Below are 4,958 nucleotides of genomic sequence, written 5' to 3' on the forward strand. Positions count from 1 at the left end.
TCAGGCTTGGACTGAAATTTTGTCATAGATTTTCTACCCATTTCTCTGTCTGGTGTGACAGACAACACTTTTCAGCCAGTATAGTACTTTGAGCCAGTCCAGCATTAAAAAGGTATTTCTATTTATCATACTATTGTATATTTGTCTGTCTGTCTACCTATCTTTTTGTCTACATATCTCCCTACCACATTTCTATCCACCCATCTATCTTCTATTGCTTCTGTTTTCCTGGGAGCCTTGGCCAACATATTTACAATTATAAAAAATAAAGAAAACACTTTTTTCTTTTAATTGTTGCACATTTTCATTACACTTCAACAATGAAAATAGACTAGAGAAATATTTACAATGCTATCTTCTCATACTCTTCCAGTTAATCTTTTCTTTTTCTTAAAATTTAGTATAAATGTTCTTCTAAGTACTATGATATGCTGAAGGGATATAATGCACTAGAATTACCAATTAATACTTTCTAGTTAAAGCTTTCCTTAAATTTCTATGAGAAAAAGAAAAGAAGGAATAGAGGAAGGGAGGGAGGGGGGGAGGAAGGGAAGAAGGAAGGAAGAAAGGAAGGAAGGAAGAAAGGAAGAAAGAGAAAAGAGAAATAGAAAACAAAAAATTTTGCAGACTAATTTTTAGATAATCAACTATTGCAAAACTGCCATTTTACATTTAAATATAGAAACTTTTAATGTATAATAATATTTTCAATTTTTAGAGTGAAATTTTAGCTGCACAATACTTGACTCTCTCTCCAATAATAACCTAACTTTGAGCTAAGTGTAGCTCCTGACCAGTCATATATTGGCAGTAGTTTTTTGCAACTAAGCCAACAAAAGATGCCAAAGACAATATCTGTAATTTGAGTGGTGATCGCAGAGTGTAGCAAACACAACCTAAAAATATGGCCAACTTGGCTAACTAGATTGGTTAAGCACCAAAGTAGAAGAGAATCCAGAGCTAGACTCACAGGTCAGAAGAGCCATATTAGATGTAAGGGAGACACACTGGAGGCTTGAGGTGATATGAGTAGTCTAGATAATCCTCCTCTCTGTGCAAAAGGGAATGTTTTTTCCATCCACAGATGAATCCAGGTTAGACAACAGGCATGAGTCATTTAGACCTTGCATAGTCTAACTCCTAGTCAACCTCCTTTAGAAAGAATGTTATGTTTTTGGTAATTTCAAAACTATTAAAATACTTCACTAATTCTAAAAAGTCATATAAGAGTTAAAGTTAAACCATTTCATCATTAGTAACATCTTCACATCTGCCTTCTATGTACTTCCCATCAAAATGATTTATGATTTAAAGTTATTTTTCCCCTAGAACAACGGCTTAATTATGCCACATAAATCTCACACTAATTTCAGCTACATATCTTTGTAGAATATAAAGACAAGTTCCAATTCATATGGAATACAAACACAATATTGAATTAAGAGTTTAACTTCAAGAAGTGTCACATAGTATTTTCATATCAAAATTATATTTCAAACATGACCACTTGCAGCAATACTGTTTGGTGTTGAAGTATATTCAGCACCACTGTGAAACTTGAGACTGTATTAATAAAGTCAACCCTGAATCAGAGGGTGGAGCCAGCAACTAGTCAACAGGAATAAATCATAGAGAGTATGGAAAAACCAGGAGGATGGATAGAGAGATGTGCAAGAAGTAGGGAGAGACTTGGAATTTCGCAGTTCTTTGTTTTGTATCACTGGAAAGATGTTCTCTTGTTGGGTTTCCAGTCAGAAAGGAAAGTTGCATTTCAGCCACTTTGTGCTGGCAGGTTTTTACCCAAACATCTGACTCCTGAGTCTTTTTTTTTTTTTTTTTGATTACTAGAACAATGGAGACTTAGTTAAAAAAAGAAGAAAGAAAGAAAGAAAGAAAGAAAGAAAGAAAGAAAGAAAGAAAGAAAGAAAGAAAGAAAGAAAGAAAGAAGGAAACTGTATTTGGCAGCAGCAGCCAAGCTGCAGCCAGCAGGTCTGGAAATCTCAGGAAATCGACCATGGTCTGAGCAGCAGGGTACTGACTACAGGGCCTTAGGGTCACAGACAGTTGTCTGTCATTTCTAGAGTTTTGGAAGTTTCTTATGATACACTTCATGTTAATTTAGGTAATCCTTCTGGCTTCTTTTGTGGAGTTGAAGACTAGGTAGCATAATTATAGTTTTCCTTAGTTACGATAAAAGATAAATTAGATATGAAACTCTAGACTTGCAAAGATAGGATAGATGATGGTGTGTTTTCTTCAATTTTGTCAAATATAAATAGATTTAATATTGTAAGTGTAATTCTTGTAAAGCAGAGTCAGGAAGACACCAGAAGCCACTGGATAAGCAAGATGTGAGCCACGAGCCTTGTTTGTGGTAAAATATAGAGTAATAGAATTGGGTTAAGTTATAAAAGTTAGTTAATAATAAGCTTGAGCTAATAGGCCAAAAAGTTTGTAATTAATATTAAGCCTCAGAGCTGTTATTCAGGAACTGGTGGTCAGGAGAGAAACTTTCAGTCACAGGTGGTAGTTAATAGCAGCAGATTCAGGTGTAGCTGCTAAGCCAATGAAAAGGCAACATCTGGCACCCAACATGGGGTGCTAAAGTCAGCCTTTCTTTGGAATACCAGCTCCCAAATAATGACATGGAGAGTTCTTATTAAGTATGAAAGCTTGGCCTTAGCTTAGGCTTGTTCCCAACTAGTTCTCATAAACTTAAATTAACCTATTCATATCAGTCTATGTTCTGTCATGAGGCTTGTTACCTCTCTTCCATATTGTACATCTGACAAAACCCGCCTCCCTGATTCTTCCCGAGCTTTCACACTCCCCTGAAATCCCACCTAGCCTCTCCTACTAGTTATTGGTCATTTACTACTTTAGTAAACGAATCAGAAGGTGCCTTAGAAAGGTGAGGTAAAACAAAGACATGTTTACACAGTGTGATAAAGTATCCTGCAACACAGATGGACCGCAGTGATGAAACCTCCAGCACACCTTTTCTCATCCATTATTCTCTCAGTGAGCCTGGGGTTCTGGTGTTTCCATATGAAATTGAAAATTGTCTTTTTAATTTCTGGGAAGAATTGTGTTGGAATTTAGATGAGAATTGCATAGAATCTGTAAATTTCTTTTGGTTGGATGGTCATTTTCACTACATTAATCCTACCAATCTATGAGCATATGGTAGGTTTTTCTTTCTCCTGTATCTTCTTCAATTTCTTTCTTCAAAGTCTTAAAGTTTTTATTATTTAAGTCTTTCACTGGCTTGACTAGAGTTACCCTAATATATTTTTTTAGATTATCGTGAAAACTATTTTTCCCTGATTTTTTCTGTTTGTTATTTTTGTTTAATTTATTTTATATGTTTATATGTTTATTTTATTGTGTATGTTAATTTTGTATCTTACTACTTATGTAGAATTGTTTATCAGCTATAGAAGTTTCCGGGTGGAGTCTTAACACCCCAGCATTCATGGGGCTAAGGTAAGAAGATCCTGAGTTTGAGGCCAGCATGAATTATAGAGTAAGGACTAGCAAAATAAATAAATGTTAATTACATTGGACTTTAAAGTCAAAGACAGGCGGTGGAAAATGGCTCAGTGTTTAAGAGTACGTACTGACATTATGGAAGACCCAAGTTTTATTACGGGAATATACCCCATAGCTCAAAAATACATAACCCAATCTCCAGGGAAACCTGTTACACACACCTGAACACACACACACACACACACACACACACACACATTTGAAATCAAAATAAATCTTTAAAGTTTGACACACAGTATTTGAATTTTAACTAACAATCTGAGTTTAGGTAAATTACCTAGCTTATAAGTTATAAGTCTTTTATCTATCAAGTTGGAATAATAACAAAATTCCTCATAGTTTATTGTGAAGATTAAAGCCTCACTTGAGCACCTAGTGGAATTCCTGGCACATAGTTAATGCTCAGTTAATGTGTGCTAATAGTACTAATAGTCTCTTCTGGTTTACAACATGGGGCTCACAAGGGGGACCCTGAGAATCCTCTCTGGGTGCCTCATTTATGTTGGTGTCTGTGAAATAGGACCTATGTGAGAGTGTGTTGGGAAAAATAGCATGTAACTCAGACTTTTACATACACATACACACACAGAAAGATACACACACACACACGCCTACATACACAGCTCTGACAATCTAAGCAGATTTCAAATTTGCTTAAATGGCTTTCCTGGCCAAGAGTCACATAAGTTGCCAACTGGCAATAAAATGATTTTCCCTTCAAATTTGGCAGTAAAAGGATTTTTTTTAAAGCTAGAAAAAGAGCAGAGGAAAAGGAAGCATTATGCTTCCTTCCTCAAGGGCAGTTTTTAGACTATTTGGCACCAAAAAGAAAAAAAAATTGTAAATGAGTAAATTCTGTATGAACTTATATTTATTTTTTACCAAAAAATAAGAAATTGCTAGTTAACATCAGTAAAAAAAAAAATGTCCTTTCTAAAACTGTTTTTACATGCTGTGAAGTCCCTTTTTAAACTATCAGGGTTTCTCCATCTGGGTACTCTCCTGCAAAGAAAGTGAATCTTGGGGATGGAGGCCAGGCATTTTACTTCAGTGAAACCATTGGAAGTTTTCTCTTTAGCATACAAAACATAAATCATCACTGAAAATATTTGATATTCTCCTCACTCTTGAGAGTCAAAGGAGAGGAACTGAGGAAATTTGAATAGATTTTTTTTAATCTTCCCTGAGAAGAACTGCAACTGAAAGTATTCTGATAATTTTTAACCAAACTAAGAAACTTGCAGGGATGAAGGGATCCTGTGCCTATTGACTGAGGCTCTGTCGTGCCCGTCCCCGCGGTCATTGAATCCCAAAGAAATTCCACAGAGTTCTACAATAATTATAAACTGATTGGCTTGTTAGCTCAGGCTTCTTATTGACTCTTAGATTGGCCCATAATTCTTGTC

Source organism: Alexandromys fortis, unplaced genomic scaffold (assembly GCF_014885135.2).
Source record: "Alexandromys fortis isolate MF-2015 unplaced genomic scaffold, M_Fortis_MF-2015_v1.1 scaffold_23, whole genome shotgun sequence".
NCBI lineage: Eukaryota > Metazoa > Chordata > Mammalia > Rodentia > Cricetidae > Alexandromys > Alexandromys fortis.